Here is an 18,936-nt window from a genome sequence, read left to right as displayed (position 1 = left end):
TATTTATTTCATCCTGTTTATTTCATTGTCCCTAGCTAGGTGAAAGTTGATAATTGCTAATTGTGGTCACTGGTGTGTTAGCTACATTTGTGAGTTAGAGGCAGTTATATAGCCAAAGAAAGAACACTAGGCAGCATGTGGTAGAAGCTTTGATCAAAAGTGAAAACTAGTAGAAGAGTGAGCTAGCTTAAGAGCAAAGGAGTGTTGGATTAGTTGGGGGGTTTTTTTGTTAAATTTTTTGTCCTCCAGTTTGTCCAATCAACTGTCATGGCCCTGCTTTTCAAAAAAATTCCAGTTTTAACTTTCTCTATAAATATTTACTGTAACTAATAAAGTGTTAGGTACTTTCTTGATAGTAAATAAGGCTGACAGTGCCTTCTTAAGTGGTGGTTACTTGTTATTCCTCTTTAAATGTCCAGGAACTTTCTGCGGCCGTCAAGTTCAAGTTAGAGGCCTTAGTCTCTGGGATTCTGCAGTAGAGACTGGAAACTGATGGCTGCTGGCTTGACTTAGTCTTGTTTTGTTTGGTCCCCTCAGTGTTGGTCTGCACCATGTTGCAAACAAATCGAATTGTCATTTTTAAAAATTGAGGATATTTCTCTTGAAATTTCAACTTTTCAGCTTCTTTTTATTAACTGGAAAATCGAGTAACACTGAGCCACATTGTTCATTACAACAATTTGCCCCATTTAGAGGGGACTTTTGCTCTCTATAGTTCTTTTAACTCCCTGTTGTGTCCTCCGTTTTTCTTATATCGGGTCCTTTTTACTCATTTTTATTACTTACTTTGTCTTTGTAGATAATTGAGCTTGCTGCTCCTGTTTTAGATAATCTGGTCCCTCACTACTATAAATTTTCTTTGATATGAACCTTTTAGTATTGCCAAGTGACATCCTTAAGTAAAGTCTGTACTTTTTAACATGGCTTAGAAATCCTTTCCTGGTCTGGTTCCCCTTTACTTCTCTGGCCTTAGCCTCTGCCATTCACCCAGACATGTTTCGCCCCAGTCATATTCACCATCCACCTACGGGTGTTGTGTTCTATTGTTTCTGGCCTTTGCACTCACATACACTCTAATATCTATCGATAGATGCTAGTTTGCCTTTCCTCTCCATTTTCTGTCCCCACCGCTTCCCGACCACCACTCCAGATTTGATTAATTCCTGTTAATGTCTTTGTTTAGATGTCACATCCTTCAAAAATCCTTCCCAGCTTCCAAGGATGGGCCTATCTATTTCTGTAACTGTCTGAAATTAACCTAGTCTTAACACTTACTACAACTGCTTTTGATAGTCTGGTCTGCTCCCCATACTGTTCAGTAGACTTTTAAAGGGTATCTCTTTCACAGGGCCTCTAATAAAATTGGTGTATAGTTAATATTTCTTGAATGACTGACTTCTTTCTCTCAGCTCTTATAATAATTCTTAGTTATCAGTCTTTGCTTTTGTGGTTTCTATTGTATGGACTGTTCTCTTTACTCTTCTGTTCATCCTCTAAATTTCAACCTGGAGAATATCCTAAGAAGTTTATTTTTTGGTGTGGGGGGTATACCTATTTCAGTATCTGCTTACCTTTCATTTCTTTAAGTTCTGGTAATGTGCCTAACTAGGCGGTGGCGCAGTGGATAGAGCGTCAGACTGGGATGCGGAGGACCCAAGTTCGAGACCACGAGGTCGCCAGCTTGAGCGCGGGCTCATCTGCTTTGAGCAAAGCTCACCAGCTTGGACCCAAGGTCGCTGGCTCAAGCAAGGGTTACTTGGTCTGTTATAGCCCCACGGTCAAGGCACATGAGAAGGCAATCAGTGAACAACTAAGGTGTCACAACGAAAAACTAATGATTGATGCTTCTCATCTCTCTCCATTCCTGTCTGTCTGTCCCTATCTGTCCCTCTCTCTGACTCTCTCTCTGTCTCTGTAAAAAAAAAAAAATAGTTCTGGTAATGTACTTTTAGAACCCTCTTGTTTCAGCATTTGACATAGTTTTTATGTATGTTGTTTTAAATTGAAGTTATATCTCATGTCACAGTTTTATTCGTAAGGTGTTATTTGACCATAACCTGTGCTTTACTCATGGTATATTGCTAGCTAAAATAATTTATTGATTATGTTCATACATGCATCATCCCTCTACTACCCTTCTGTGTATTCTCTCTCATTAATTGAGAACTCTGACATCGAGTCAGAAGATTTTATCTCTATCTAAATTTCTTCCTCAATTTGGACTTCTACCACAATAATACTTAGTGTGTATATTTTATTATTATTTTATTTAGTGAGAGGAGGGAAAGCAGAGACAGACTCTTGCATGCGCCCCAACCAGGGTCCACCTGGTAAGCCCACTAGAGGGCAATGCTCTGCCCATCAGGGGCCCTTACTCTGTTGCAACTGGAGCCATTTTTTAGTGCCTGAGGCGGAGGCCATGGAGCCATCCTCAGCACCTGGGGCCAACTTGCTCTAATCAAGCCATGGCTGCAGGAGGGAAGGAGAAGAGAGAGAGAAAGAAGTTAGAGGAGGATGGGTGGAGAAGCATTTCTTCTGTGTGCCCTGACCGTCAGTCGAACCCAAGACATCTACACTCTGGCCTGATGTTCTACCACTGAGCCAACTGGCCAGGGCAGTGCATATATTTTAATTGATTAAATATTTTTCATGTTTGTCACACTAAACTGTAAACTAAGGAATAGTTGAAACCATGTCTATCTTGTTATAACCACCTGTTAATACAGTATTTTAACTAATATTAGAGTTTATATTATCTTGATATTTAAAATATGCATGTGTAAGATGTGGCTAAAAACAGTGTTTTCAGTAAGTTTGGCATGACTCTCATTTTTTTACATGTGATTTGTTAGGCAGTTATTTAGGCAACTCTATTTTTTGTCTTTCAGGTATCTCATGTTTTAAAATGGATGGTACTGAACTTACATTTCTATCCCCAAACTTCTCTTCTCTTGATAATACTGTCTCTTTCCTCTTTCACTCTCTATTTCCTATTCATCTACAAGTCCTATATGCCATACCTCCAAAATATGTTTAGAATTATATCACTTTTTCCATTCCCTACTATTGCTGTCCTAATATAAACCACCATCATCTCCTATCTATTTATTATTGTAAATTCCTAATTGATTTTTCTGATTACCCTTTGTTCCTCTACCATCTGGACTCTAATAGTAGCCTTTTTAGGTTTCCAAAGCTCCTTTTTATCTGATCTTCACAAATCCCTTTGTAGAATGACTTATTATTATAATTATTTTACTAGGAAAGTAGAGTTCAGAAAGGTTAAATGACTTACCTAGGAACAGAAGCTATTCACTAGTAGAACCAGAATTTAATTATAGAGCTTCATGTCTCTTAGCTTTGTCTTGTGGACCACAAATTCTCACATATAACTTCTGCCCTCACACTTGCCTAACCTACCCCATTGTCAACATCCCTACTAGAATGGTACATTTGTTATAATTGATGAACCTGTATTGATACATCATTATCTCCCAAAATCCATAGTTTACATTAGATTCTCTCTTAGTGATATACATTCTGTGGGTTTGGACAAATACATTTTGACAAGTACCCACAATTATGGTACCATAAAAAAGAGTTTTATTGTCCTAAAACTCTTCAGTGCTTTGCCTATTTATCCCTCCCTCCTCCTAGCCCTTGGTACCACTGATGTTTAGTGTCTCTATAATTTTGCCTTTTCTAGATTGTAATATAGATGGGATCATACAAAATGTAACCTTTTCAGATTGGCTTCTTTTACTTGCTAATATAAATTTAAGGTCTTCCATCCTTTTGATGGCTTGATAGCTTTTTAAAAAGTGATGGATAATATTACACTGTCTAGATCTAGATGTACCATAGTTTATTCATCCATTCACCATTTTGCATTCCCATCAGCTGAATAAGAACTTGGGTTGCTCCACATTTGCACCAGCATTTAGTGTTGGCAGTATTCTGGAGTCTGACCATTCTGATAGAGCAACCAGACAATTTCTTTTTTAAAAAATTTTAGTTAAATCTTCTTGTTCTCTTCCTGGGAACTTTCCCGTTCTACTTAGTTTCTCATTCTACTTAGGATAATAGAATTTCAAGTTCTTTCCATTGTATGAAAGAAAGGTCTTACATGATTTGGCCCTTGGCTGCCTCTTTGAACTAATTATATTATTTTCTGTCCACCTGTTGCAGTTCAGATACTTTGGTAGCCTTAGTGTTCCTTGAATATATCAGCCTTCTGCCTCAGGGCCTTTGCAGTTCTTGCCTTGCCTGAATTATTTTACATCTAGATACCTACACGGTGCTTGCTTCTTCATTTAGGATTCTGTTTAAGTGTAACCTCAGCCCAGGTGCTTCCCTGATTTCCTCATAGAAAAATAGCACTTCTGTGTAACTCTGTCTTCCCAGACCCTGCTTTATCTTCTATGACTTCTTAATAATACTTCATACTTATATATGTGTGATTGCCTCTCTTTTCTATAATGCATGTATGCTCCATGAGGCAGTATTTCTGTATGCCTGTAGAATAGGACCTGGTACATAGATTGTGTTTAGAAATATCTTTTGAGTGAATGAATGACTATCTTACACCAAAAATAAAATGTTTTAATATTACTGATTTAGAATAATATGATAGGACATTATCAGAAACATATAAGGAAGGCTTAGTTTTATTTTATCTCACAAATTAAAAGCTTTGTTAGGCTAGAGGTTTGTTTTTCTTCTTTGCTATATTCCCATATGTGGCATGTTACTTGGCTGTAATAATATGTTTACTGACTATTTACTGAATGAGTTTATGTAAAGGAACAGTGATGTCTTTATTATAGGAATAGTAAAATTATACTATATGTAAAAGTAATATTGGAAGAGAAGGAGGAAGTATGATAATACTATCTTGATTAAAATCTTTGGATCTGTTCATTTCCATCCATCTTTACCATCTGCCAGCTACTCCATGCTACTGTCACTTCTTGTGTGGGCCACTCTAATAGTGTGCCACGTGTTCTCTTCACCGCTGTGGAACTCACTCACCAGTCATTCTCTACAAAACAGTTTAAAAATGGAGATATGATAGAAGTCACTTCTCTCCTGAAGCATATTTCAGGGTGTATGTTTCACCTAGAATAATGAGGTTCATTCTTTTTCTTTTTTTTTTAAGTAACAGAAATGGTGGAATTTAATCTTTATGTATAGGACACCGCAAAATATGAAATTCCACATAGAAATAAGAAACCCACTGAAAGGAGAAGCTTTATACAGTAAGTACAGTTTGGAACTGTTCAAGTATAGTTTTTTGTAAAAAGTGCTACAGTTACAAACCACATTTAAAAAGAGTTCTTAGTAGAGAAACAGTGAAACAAACTTATACCAAACATAGTACACAACAAACAATTTCTAATGCCTCAGCTGAACAATCTAAAAGTTAAGGTCCCAGAAGTGCCATCCTGGACTTGGAATGCATAGCCGTCAGCAGTAGTTTCTGGTACAACATTATGATCTTCTTCTTCCTCTACAGGGAAAGAAATACTTTAGTCAAGTTTAGTGAAGCTTTGTACAGACTCATTTTCATGGTTTTGTAGAGCTTCAATTTTTGTCCAAACCTCCACATTCTTCAGTCATTATACTAAGTTTCTCAGTTTCACCTGGTTGCTCAGTAGCCTGAAAGATACTTGAAATGGCATCCAGAATAAGCAGAACAGTTTTGATGTCTTTCACAGTTAAGAGGTCCATCAGTGGTTCTGTTAAGCCACAATGAACCAAATGTACAATCTGCTCAACTGTTCCACCACTTGTATAGTTGGTCACAGCCCATACAGCTTCCTTTTGTGTCTTTAAGTCTGCCTAGAGGCAACAGCAACAGGAATGGGACTAATCCACGATTCACAACTTGCTGTATCTGGTCCTGGTGGCCAGCAGTGATGTTTGACATTGTCTATGTAGCTTTCTTCTGAATATTAGTTCTGGAGTTCATCAGAAGGCTGGGAAAGATGGCAAGTGCTCCTGCATTTATTACAACCTGAGTCTGTTCTTCTGTCCTAGTGACTATTTCCTATGGCTCTTAATGCAGGAATCACAACTGGCATTTCAGTAGCTCCTAGACTCTTCACAGGTTGTGGCACAACTCCTGTTTTTACAACCACTTCAGTCTGTTCATTTGAATAATCAGTAAGGTAGGAAATGGCCCAGCAGCTATCTGCTAATATTTCTGGATCATCATGGTTCAGGAGACGAACTAAAGTAGGAAGAATTTGCTAAACAGCTTCTAACGGGGGCACTTGATTCTTGTTGTGACAAAGGTTTGAAAGTGTCCAGGTAAGATTCCATAAGTAACCACATGCTAAAGATGACATATCAGGAACTGCAAGAAGAGCCAACAGTGGATTGACTGCACCATACTTGATAACCAAGTCTCAGAAAACTGAGCCATCACCTGCAATGTTTCCTAGAGCCCATACAGCCTGTTTACTGATGTGAGCGTGGGAAGATGCCAAAAGAGAAATAAATGCTGGGATAGCACCTCCATCTAGTACAGCCTTGGTTTTTTCTGATGTCCTGGAAGCAGTGTGAGGACCCAGGCAGATTCAGACTGAATCGAACTTCAATCAGTTTTACCCAAGAAGGACACAAATTTGAGAATGAAACCAGTCCAGATTATGTTGTCTGTGGGTGGCTATTTTTTCCTAGAAAGCAGTTTCCTCGCAGCCTGAGTAGTTTGGAGCTGGCTTTCCAAATTGTTGCTGTTTATGCCTTTGACAATGTCCTCAACAGACCAATTTACGGTGCTCTGGTTGTTGCGGTTCTCCTACAGTGGAGAAGTAACATCACCAGGAAATGAGCCTACGATTCTCCTTTTCAGCATCTGGTCATCCGTACTAGCTTTCCTCAGCTCCACATTAACTTCTATTCAACGACACCTCATTTCTGTACTGTCTTTTCCCCCTTGTTCTTGAATCTTAAGGTGGGCAGCTGGTGAATTAGCATCCTCATTGGTGGACATGGTTTGAGACAAAGGAAGAAAGATATACAGTCGGTTCAGACTACATAGGAGACAGAGAGGAGCGCACAGGCGCGGTTTAGTTGCTCTGAGAATGTCTACTGTGGATCAGCCCCAAAACGGTGTTAATTAGGTTCTTTAATGTGGTCCATTTGTAGATCTCGTCTGACCTGCCTGTCTCTTGATCTTTCCTCTCACTCAGTATTTTCCAGCCCTTTGACACTCAGTCTGTAATGCACTAAGTTCTTTCCACTTTTGAATACTCAGGGCTTACTTTCTGCTTGAGATAATCTCCCTCAGTCTTTCATTCAGCAGCTCCTTTGTCTTATTTAAATCTGAGCATGCCAGAATTTATGAGAAAATTTTCTTGAAAGTTTTATCTACCCTCACTCATATTAGAATTGCTTATGTTATGGTATTGGAGTGGCATGGGGAAGTACAGAGTTGCAGTTTGTAATTATATATAGCTAACTTTTTGGTTCACTATTGTGTTTCTGACACTAAGCATGGTTCTTCACACATGGTAGGCACTTACTAAACATTTATTTAATATGTGAAATTACTATGCAACAAAATATGGATAACAAAAAGAATGGAAGGGGAAAAACACCCAGAAAACAAAAACAGTACGAAATATGCTTGCTAAAATAATAAATGCATACAACATAAGCTCAGCTCTTCAGCAAGACTTGGATTAGATTAACTATAACCCCCCCCCCCCATACGCTTGATGTTAGAAACACATCTAGAACAAAATTACTAAGGGCGTTGAAAGTAAATCAGTAGTCAAACCAAAATTGTAGGCAAATATTAACAAAAAATTGTCAGTGGATATTATTGCTAGACAAAGTTGAATTAATATAAGCAGTAAACATCAGGTGAGACAAGTTGCTATGAAATTTATGCAGGTTAAAACAAACACACTTCTGCCCTGACCAGTTGGTTCAGTGGTAGAGCATTGGCCTGGCGTGTGGATGTCCCGGGTTCAGTTGCCAGTCAGGACACACAGGAGAAGCATACATCTGCTTCACCCCTCCCCCTCTCACTTCTCTCTCTCTCTCTCTCTCTCTCTCTCTTCATCCCCTCCTGCAGCCAAGACTTGATTAGAGCGAGTTGATTCCAGGCACTGAGGATGGTTCTGTGGCCTCCACCCCAGGTGCTAAAAAATGGCTCCGGTTGCAACAGAGCAAGGGCCCCAGATGAGCAGAGCATTGCCCCCTGGTGGGCTTGCTGGGTGGATCCTGGTCAGGCACATGTGGGAGTCTGTCTCTGCCTCCCCGCCTCTCACTGAAATAAAGCAATCAAACAAACACACTTCTTAGAACAATGCCTGATGTATAGAAAGTATTCAAATATATAATATTTGTGACATAAAAATAGAGCAACAAAGCAGGCAGAATACTGATAACACCTGATAGAGATATTATATTAAAATAAACTACAGCTGAGTTTCACCTAAGAATATATTGATACAGAAACTCAATAGTACATTCAAAATATAATATATTACTTTGTGTGTGTGTGTGTGTGTGTGTGTGTGTAAAATACATGCCATAACTAAGCAGAATTTATTTCAGGACTGTAAAGATGTGTTGGAGTACTCTTAATATACTTCAACATATTAGTAGATAAAAGAGGAAAAGCCATATGGTCATCTTAATAGATCTTCAACTGTAGTTAATAAAATCTAACATATATTCCTGAAAGTCACTGAAATGTTAACATAATTGTATTTTGCATCTCAAAACCATAGTTAGGAAAGTCCTTTTTTTTTTTTTTTTTTTTTTTGCACTTTTCTGAAGCTGGAAACAGGGAGAGACAGTCAGACATACTCCCGCATGCGCCCCACCGGGATCCACCCGGCACGCCCACCAGGGGGCGACGCTCTGCCCACCAGGGGGCGATGCTCTGCCCATCCTGGGCGTCGCCATGTTGCGACCCTCCTGGGTGTCGCCATGTTGCGACCAGAGCCACTCTAGCGCCTGGGGCAGAGGCCACAGAGCCATCCCCAGCGCCCGGGCCATCTTTGCTCCAATGGAGCCTTGGCTGCGGGAGGGGAAGAGAGAGACAGAGAGGAAGGCGCGGCGGAGGGGTGGAGAAGCAAATGGGCGCTTCTCCTATGTGCCCTGGCCGGGAATCGAACCCGGGTCCTCCGCACGCTAGGCCGACGCTCTACCGCTGAGCCAACCGGCCAGGGCTAGGAAAGTCCTTTTTTATATGTAAAATTAAAATTAGAAACAAGGCAAGGAAATTCTCTTATTATTTAACTTTATTCTAGCTCTGCTAAATGCTATACAAATTAAAGAGTCATGATGTAGAAGTAATCCCTAAACTCTTTAGATAACATCCAGTGCTTGTTCTGGGCATTTTGTCACTGTGTCTTCAAGACCTATTTGCCTTACTGAATTTTCAGCCATTTTCCAGTAATTTTCGTCCAATGCAGTCTTAAAGTGTTCTCGGTTAGCTTATTTTAATAGTTTTCACACGTACAACCTCAAAGAATTTTGTTTCAAACTCCAGTTTGTAAAGCAGAAGCAGAGCTGCTTTGATTGCAGAGGGGTGAGTCACCTCTTCCTCACCACTGCTTCCTCATCTCCCATCCCTCCTGTACTAGGTCTTTGGTATATAGTTTGCAGCTTTAAAAATCATAACTGTATTCGCCTGACCTGTGGTGGCACAGTGGATAAAGCGTCAACCTGGAAATGCCGAGGTTGCCGGTTCGAAACCCTGGGCTTGCCTGGTCAAGGCACATATGGGAGTTGATGCTTCCAGCTCCTCCCCCCTTCTCTCTCTCTGTCTCTCTCTCCTCTCTCTCTCTCATCCTCTCTCTCTCCTCTCTAAAAATGAATAAATAAATTTAAAAAAAATAAAAAAAATCATAACTGTATTCTATTATGCACTTTCCTATGTCATAGTCTTTAATGGTGATACAAAACAGCTTTTTAAAATATGATCAGCAGTTTGGTAAGATCTTCTTACTCTTGGCAACTTCCAGTTCCTCTCTGGTTATGAAAGATAAATTGGATCTAGCTTGGGTTTTGAGTTGTGAATGGGATGATTAAGATTGCCAGAAGCAGATATACTGAGAAGTGATAACTGACAATAAGATAGGAGATGAAAGAATTACCAAGTAGAATGATACAACATTCTGGAACTGCCATTTTAGATAAGGGCAGGTGGCCTAGAGAACATCTTGATTGATGGTTCCAGAGAGACACGTTCTTTGAGGTTCTAAGTGGGTGTTCTGTGTCATCAAGACAGCACAACATTGTTACATATACAGAATATAGGCTGAGAGACAAATACTGTGGAAGCTCACCTATGTGTGAAATCTAAAAATGTTGAGCTCAGAAACAGTGAAATGGCTGGGGAGTGGGAGAAATGGCAAGATTTTGCTAAAATGGTACAAAGTTTCAATTATGCAAGATAAAGTTCTGGGGATTGAATGTACACCATGATGACTATAGTTGATACTGTTCCATGTACTTGAACTTTGCTAAAAGAGTAAATCTATGTTCTGACTACAAAAAAAAAGGTGATGTGAGTTGATGGATTTGTTAAATAGCTTAATTATATATCAAAATATTATTTGTATACCTTAAATTATATACTATTTTAATTTTTCAATTATACTATAAAAGCCCTGGCTGGTTGGCTCAGTGGTAGAGCGTTGGCCTGGCGTGCGGAAGTCCCGGGTTCGATTCCCAGCCAGGGCACACAGGAGAGGCGCCCATCTGCTTCTCCCCCCCCCCTTCCTCTCTGTCTCTCTGTTCCCCTCCCGCAGCCAAGGCTCCATTGGAGCAAAAGATGGCCCGGGCGCTGGGGATGGCTCCTTGGTCTCTGCCCCAGGCGCTAGAGTGGCTCTGGTCGCAACAGAGCGACGCCCCGGATGGGCAGAGCATCGCCCCCTGGTGGGCATGCTGGGTGGATCCTGGTCGGGCGCATGCCGGAGTCTGTCTGACTGCCTCCCCATTTCCAGCTTCAGAAAAATACAAAAAAACAAAACAAAACAAAAAAAATAAACCCCAGGAAAAAAAGTGTAGAACATTCATGCAGACCTAGCATTAAGTATGACTTGGAATGTGATCATGGCAAAATTTCTTAAATATCTTGAGTCCTGGTTTCCTCATCATGTCAAAAATAATTTGAAATTAAATTAGTGAATATTAAAGAGCTTAGTATGATCCTTGACACACATAAGATACCCTTTAATAAGTTAATAGCTTTTATATGTTACACTATTATGGCAGTGGAGCATGTAACATTTTTAGGAAGAAAAAAGATTATATTTTTAAAAAATGTATACTTTAGTCAGCTGGAAAATAAATTTTAAGTGAGAGGAGGGGAGGTAGACTCCTGCATGCACCCCGACTGGGATCCACCCAGCAACCTCCATCTGGGACCAATGCTTGGACCAACCAAGCCATTGGCTATGAGAGAAGAAGAAGGAGGGATGGGAAGAGGGAATGGAAGAGAAGCAGATGGTTGCTTCTTATGTACGCCCTGATGGGGGATCAAGTGATCGAGTGTGGAAGTCCATGTTAGGCCGATACTCTCTCTCCGCTGAGCCAATTGGCCAGAGTCTAGAAATTAGTTTTATCTAAATAATTCGTTCTTGCCCTGGCCTGATGGCTCAGCAGGTTAGAACATCGTCCTGAAGCATGCAGGTTGCTGGCTCCATCCCTGGTCATACAGGAACAGCTTGATGTTCCTGTCTCTCCTGCTCTCTTCCTTCCTCTTCTCAAATCAATAAAATCAATAAACAATTCATCTTCAGTTACTTAAAACTAAAGTGTTGCTATATTTAGTTTTTTGACTAAAGTATAATTAACATATAGTAAAATGCACAGGTATTTTATTTGCAGTTTGACTACATTTAACTTTGACTATTAATGTGATAGTATCTTTCATTTGCAATGAACTACTACTTACTAGTGAATTGCTAAATTTAGTTGACAACTGATAGTAAATTTTTAAAAAATTTTTTATTTATTTTTTTAAAGAGACAGAGAGAGGGACAGACAGACAGACAGGAACGGAGAGAGATGAGAAGCATCAATCATCAGTTCTCCATTGCTCGTTGCGACGCTTTAGTTGTTCATTGATTGCTCTCTCATATGTGCCTTGACCGCAGGCCTTCAGCAGACCGAGCAACCCCTTGCTGGAGCCAGCGACCCTGGGTTCAAGCTGGTGAGCCTTGCTCAAACCAGATGAGCCCGCGCTCAAGCTGGCGACCTCGGGGTCTTGAACCTGGGTCCTCTGCACCCCAGTCCGACACTCTATCCACTGCGCCACCGCCTGGTCAGGCTGATAGTAAATTTTATGTTAAGAAAGTTCTTTTATAGGAAGTTAATTTTACTTCAAAAAACTGAGTTAATTTGTAGTCATTGTTGGTCTAACTCAGTGATCATGTTTTTAGTAAATTGTATTTGTGGACTTGGAACAAAAATTTCTGCACATAGGTTCCATTTATTAGTACATAATATATGTTAACTTGTGTAATCCTGTGTAAAATTATAAAATTTTTTCTCTCAAGTTTCATTTTTATTTATTTCATTTGTAGAGCCTAATAAACTTCTGTTCTTCCTTATACTTTTCCTTTGATCAAAAAGCAAAGATCTGTTTGGTTGATGCATTACTAATATGTTTATATATTTGTCAAGTTAGCCGTACATTTGTGTTTTAGCTGTTTGCTAAAGTAAGTTTTGGCTAGCATGAGCAGATGGAGAACTATGGAATGGGAGAGGAAATTACAACTATTTCCCAGCTTGATCTGGAAGGTAAACTTGACTTAAATTTCTTAGGATCATTAGGGATAGAGAGGATCCTGAAGTAGTTCCTTATAGACTTTGGAAAAGAGAAGCTGGGAGTTCACTAGTGTGTTTGGCTGAGAAATGCTGAGAAAAGAGGGCCATTTTGTCCTTTGTAAATTAGGACTTTGTCAATCAGCAGAAATTTCTTCGTCTTTTTCTCTTCTTGTTTACTTCAGGTAGCCCTGTCTTTTTGTTGCATGTTTCTTTATATTTGATGTTATTGTTAAGCTTTAACTTCCTCTTTTCAGTTATTTTGGAATATATTATTATGGCCCATTCATTCTAAATGAATGTAATTTATACTTCTTTTCAACCTTAGTTCACTTAATATTTTGTGATATAATTTAACTGATTCGAGCTAAATCTGTCTTAGCAAACATGAGTGTTTATTTTCATTCAGAATACTGTGTTTTTATTCTAAGAAATGTGATATTCTGCCATAAACTTTATTTATAGCCATATTTTGGATCCAAAGTTTGTAGGACTTACTGAAATCTTAATTAGATTTTCTGTTAGCAGATAGCAGATGATAATCACTGTTGATTTCTTATGACCCTAACGGTAAAGAATTAATGCACATGTAGTATAATCGAAAAGAAGTAGGCTAGCTGTGATTGGTATTATTAGGCTCATTTAAAAAAATACTTCTAATCATAGGTATTTAAAAAAAAAATTCTTTAAAATAGAATGAAATTACTTTGATTATGAGCATCTTGAATTAAATAGAAAAAGCAATCTAAAGAAAATGGTATGGTATTGTATAATATGTTAAAATGTGATTTTTATCAGGATTTGTGTTTTAACATTTTCTGCTTTTATTATTTAGAAAGTGTATGCTATACTGATGTTTACATTGAACCTGTTGATTGTCTTGAATTGATTTTTTGTATATGAATTATCAGCAAGATGTTATTACCCTAAGGCAATTTTCCTCTGAACTTAGTGTGGGTTTATCTTCTTTGTCATTAGCATCAATTGGTACTTATCAAATTCCATCTAATATTAATATTAACCTAAGAAACATAATCAGGAATATAAAATTTCTAAGGATTTTATATCTGCTGCCAATATGTTATATAGTATATGTAAGTTTTGTAATATATAATGTATGTAACTTTTTAAAATATTGGTTTTAGTGAGAGAGGAAGAGAGAGAGAGAGAGAGACAGGAACATCGATCTATTCCTGTATGTGCCCTGACCAGGGACTGAACTGGCAACCTCTGTGCTTCTGGACGATACTCTACCCAGCTGAGCCTTCTGGTCTGGGCTGTATATATATAATATTTAAACATCAGATTACATATTTATAGATATGTGTATATGTATGTGTGTATATATATACACACTGACATAAATATATACCCAAGGCCAAGCAGCTAACTATATTTTCTGCTATTGTGGCATCAATATGCTCTCAGGCACCCAGCTTTTCACCCTTGAAGTCATTATTTCCTCTTTTTCTCTGTCTTAGGACCCTAAATCCAGTTAGACATCTAAGTATTTTTGTTTTTCTCATACTTTCTCACATAGCCCATCTAACTTCTGAAGCCCTATTTGAATCCTTATTGCTTTTCTCTCAGCTATTGTACTAATCTCTTTTTTTTGCCCAAAATTTACTTCATAAGAAAAACTTACCTGGTTAAAAAAGAAGAAAGGAACAAAGGCATGATAAGGACCGAGGCCTGGGAGCAGCATGGTGAGCCCAGCAGAGAAGAAGCCCAGCAGTGGGCACCTCCACACCTGTCCAAAGTGTGGAGTGAAGGCTGCCTGAGGCAGGAAAGCAGGAACCCCAGGGCAGGGAGTCAAGGGCTCCATCAATAACCGACAACCACTGCAACCTCCTGGCCCAGGGTTTCTGGGCCACCAAGCAAGGGGCCCAAAGTAATAATGTCTTAATGGTGTTCTTTGCCATTAAGTCTGACCCTGATACCTTTGCATTGTGAGCAGTGAGAATTCAAAAGGGATTTCAGGGGGTTTTTTGGTTTTTTATTTTTAAGTGAAAGGAGGAGAGATAGACTTCTGTATGCGCCCAGCAACCCCCATCTGGGGCCAATGCTCAAATCAATTGAGCTATCTTCAGTGTCTAAGGCTGATGCTTGGGCCTACTGAGCCACTGGCTGTGAGAGGGGAAGAGAGAGAAGGGGGAGGGGGAGGGGAAGAGAAGCAGATGGTCACTTCTCATGTGTGCCCTAACTGGGGATGGAACCCAGGAGGTCTGCACACTGGGCTGGTGCTCTTATCTACTCAGCCAGCCAGCGAGTCAGCCAGCCAACCAGGGCAAATTTCATGGGTTTTTTTTTGTTTTTAAATTTTATCATATAACATTTCAAACATAAACTGTAAAAGTAGAGAGAATAGCATATTGATTGAACTTGTGATGGATCTCTATTACTTTAGAATGAAATCTAAACTTTATAGACCACTTAATAACTCTCTGTAGCCTGGTTCCAGTTTGCTTTTCCATTTTTGCCTCTTACTATAATATCAGTATTCCCGCTGTACTGGGTTACTTCCTAATTATGTGTTTTCTGAAAATACTTTGGAAATTCCCTGTATCATTCTGATATTGTAACTGCTCATTTTGCTCCCTCTGTCTTAATTGCCCTTCTTTTCAACTTTATCCATTGAAATTCTACATATTATTTAAGACTCACTTTAAATACCAGTTTTTCAGGAAGGCTTCCCTGACATATTTCTTTTCTTTTCTTTTTTTTCTCTGAAGCTGGAAACGGGGAGAGACAGACAGACTCCCGCATGCGCCCGACCAGGATCCACCTGGCACGCCCACCAGGGGGTGATGCTCTGCCCCTCCGGGGCGTCGCTCTGCCACGACCAGAGCCATTCTAGCGCCTGGGGCAGAGGCCAAGGAGCCATCCCCAGCACCCGGGCCATCTTTGCTCCAATGGAGCCTTGGCTGCAGGAGGGGAAGAGAGAGACAGAGAGGAAGGAGGAGGGGGGTGGAGAAGCAAATGGGCGCTTCTCCCATGTGTCCTGGCCGGGAATCAAACCCAGGTCCCCTGCATACCAGGCCGACACTCTACCACTGAGCCAACCGGCCAGGGCATATTTCTTATTTCTTTTCCATTCTGACTCCCCAGTTTAGGGTGTGTGTGTGTGTGTGTGTGTGTGTGTGTTCTCTTATTTATTCAACAAATATTTATTGGGAATATACTGTGTTCTAGGCCAGTGGTCGGCAAACTCATTAGTCAACAGGGCCAAATATCAACAGTACAACGATTGAAATTTCTTTTGAGAGCCAAATTTTTTGAACTTAAACTATATAGGTAGGTACATTGTTATTAACTTAATTATGGTACTCCTAAGCTGTCCTTTCTGCCCACACGTGGTATTTTGTGGAAGAGCCACACTCAAGGGGCCAAAGAGCCACATGTGGCTCGCAAGCCACGGTTTGCCGACCACTATTCTAGGCCATATTGGATTCCTCATATCTGTTTGTTCTATTAAATTGAGGTTCCGTGATGTTACGAACTCTCTTGCATTTAGCCAGTGATTGCATATAAGTTTTGAAGTGAATAGTAATCTCAACAGTTGACCTTCAGTTGTTGTCAAGTAATTACTACATAATAAAATTATACATGTGAATACTTAGAGAAAGTTTTTATAATTAAAGAGTATATACTTTTTATTTTGAAAAGTATATTGTTAAAGGTGTGAAAATATAGATAAGGACAAACAGAGAAATGGAAATGATCTTAGGAACCTAGAAATAATGACAGCCTGAAATATTTTTGAATTCTTTACATTGATTTATTCTATTCACTTTGATTAGCTCTAGTCCTATTTCGCTTCCTCTTTCTCTCTTCTATGTTCCCCTTTCCCACACTAGACACCACTGTCTTTTCACATGGATTTTTGATAAACAGAGTTACCATGTATTTCTGTGTAACAAATTATCTCAAAGCATTTTTCTTACAGTTTCTGTGACTCAAGAATTTGGGAGCAGCTTAGTGTGGTAGTTTTGTCTCTGGGTTTACCCTGATGTTGCAGTTAAGATGTCAAGTGAGGCAGCAGCATCTGCTTCCGAGATGTGGGGCACCCACACTGGCTGTTGTTGGCGGTCTCAGTTCCCTGTCATGTGTACTTTCCCATAGGCCAGCCTACTTTTTGTGTCCTGATAATGTAGCAGCTGGCTTCCTTCAGATTAACTAATCCAAGAGTGAGCAAGAAGGAAGTCACAGTGACCTAGTCTTGAAAGTCCCTCTTTGTCATTTCTGCAGTATCTTTCTGGTTAGACAGGTCAGCACTTTTCTATGTGGGAGGAGATGGTAAGGGCATGGATGCCAGGAGATGAGAGACTCATTGGCCACCATATTGGAGACTAGCAGTAGTTATCTGGAACTGGGAAAGAGAGGTAAAATGAAAAAGCCAAATAACTTAGTTTTTCCAAATTGGGTATAGTGTAGCATTGCCAGTTTGTTTGGTAATACAAAGTATGAAAGACTGAAATTTTTTTTTCTTTTTAAAGCAAGAGAGAGACAGACGGACAGGAAGGGAGAAAGATGAAAAACATAACGCGTAGTTGCGGAACTTGAGTTGTTTATTGATTGCTTCTCATATGTGCCTTGACCGAGGGGCTCTAGCCAAGCCAGTGATCCCTTGCTCTAGTCAGCGACCTTTGGGCTTAAGCAAGTGACCATGGGGTCTTGCCTTATGATCCCATGATCAAGCCGATGACCCTTCACTCAAGCTGTTGACCTCAGGGTTTCAAACCTGGGTCTTCAGCATTCCAGGTTGATGCTTTATCCACTGTGCCACTGCCTGGTCAGGCTGAAAGATTTAAACCAGGGGTCCCCAAACTTTTTACACAGGGGGCCAGTTCACTGTTCCTCAGACCATTGGAGGGCCAGACTATAAAACTGTGAACAAGGCCCTGGCCGGTTGGCTCAGTGGTAGAGCGTCGGCCTGGTGTGCAGGGGACCCGGGTTCGATTCCCGGCCAGGGCACATAGGAGAAGTGCCCATTTGCTTCTCCACCCTCCTCCTCTCCTTCCTCTCTGTCTCTCTCTTCCCTTCCCGCAGCCAAGGCTCCATTGGAGCAAAGATGGCCCGGGTGCTGGGGATGGCTCCTTGGCCTCTGCCCCAGGTGCTAGAGTGGCTCTGGTCACAGCCGAGCGACGCCCCAGAGGGGCAGAGCACCGCCCCCTGGTGGGCAGAGCATCACCCCTGGTGGGCGTGCCGGGTGGATCCCGGTCGGGCGCATGCGGGAGTCTGACTGTCTCTCCCTGTTTCCAGCTTCAGAAATTATTATTTTTTTTTAATTTTTATTTATTTATTTATTTTTTACAGAGACAGAGTGAGTCAGAGAGAGGGATAGACAGGGACAGACAGACAGGAACAGAGAGAGATGAGAAGCATCAATCATTAGTTTTTCATTGCGCGTTGCAACACCTTAGTTGTTCATTGATTGCTTTCTCATATGTGCCTTGACCACGGGCCTTCAGCAGACAGAGTAACCCCTTGCTGGAGCCAGCAACCTTAGGTCCAAAGTGGTGGGCTTTTCCTCAAACCAGATGAGCCCGCACTCAAGCTGGCGACCTCGGGGTCTTGAACCGGGTCCTCTGCATCCCAGTCCAACGCTCTATCCACTGCGCCACGGCCTGGTCAGGCCAGCTTCAGAAATTAGAAAGTAAAAAAAACAAACAAACTGTGAACAAATCCCTATGCACACTGCACATATCTTATTTTAAAGTAAAAAAACAAAATGGGAACAAATATAATATTTAAAATAAAGAACAAGTAAATTTAAATCAACAAACTGACCAGTATTTCTTTTTATTTATTTTATTTTATTTTTCTGAAGCTGAAAACGGGGAGAGACAGTCAGACAGACTCCCTCATGCGCCCGACTGGGATCCACCCGGCACGCCCACCAGGGGGCGACGCTCTGCCCACCAGGGGGCGATGCTCTGCCCCTCCAGGGCGTCGCTCTGTTGCTACCAGAGCCACTCTAGCACCTGGGGCAGAGGCCAAGGAGCCATCCCCAGCGCCCGGGCCATCTTTGCTCCAATGGAGCCTTGGCTGCGGGAGGGGAAGAGAGAGACAGAGAGGAAGGAGAGGGGGAGAGGTGGAGAAGCAAATGGGCGCTTCTCCTCTATGCCCTGGCCGGGA

The 18,936-nt window shown here is 40.6% G+C and overlaps 1 protein-coding gene and 1 pseudogene across 1 annotated transcript in view; one reads left to right on the top strand and one right to left on the bottom strand.

The window, feature by feature from the left end:
* YAF2 (YY1 associated factor 2) overlaps positions 1–18,936 on the top strand; it is an 83,930-nt gene that overhangs the window by 44,237 nt on the left and 20,757 nt on the right.
* Positions 5,403–6,997, bottom strand: LOC136323737 (importin subunit alpha-1 pseudogene; annotated as a pseudogene).

Source organism: Saccopteryx bilineata, chromosome 2 (assembly GCF_036850765.1).
Source record: "Saccopteryx bilineata isolate mSacBil1 chromosome 2, mSacBil1_pri_phased_curated, whole genome shotgun sequence".
Lineage (NCBI taxonomy): Eukaryota > Metazoa > Chordata > Mammalia > Chiroptera > Emballonuridae > Saccopteryx > Saccopteryx bilineata.
This window is presented reverse-complemented; position numbering and strand designations above follow the sequence as displayed.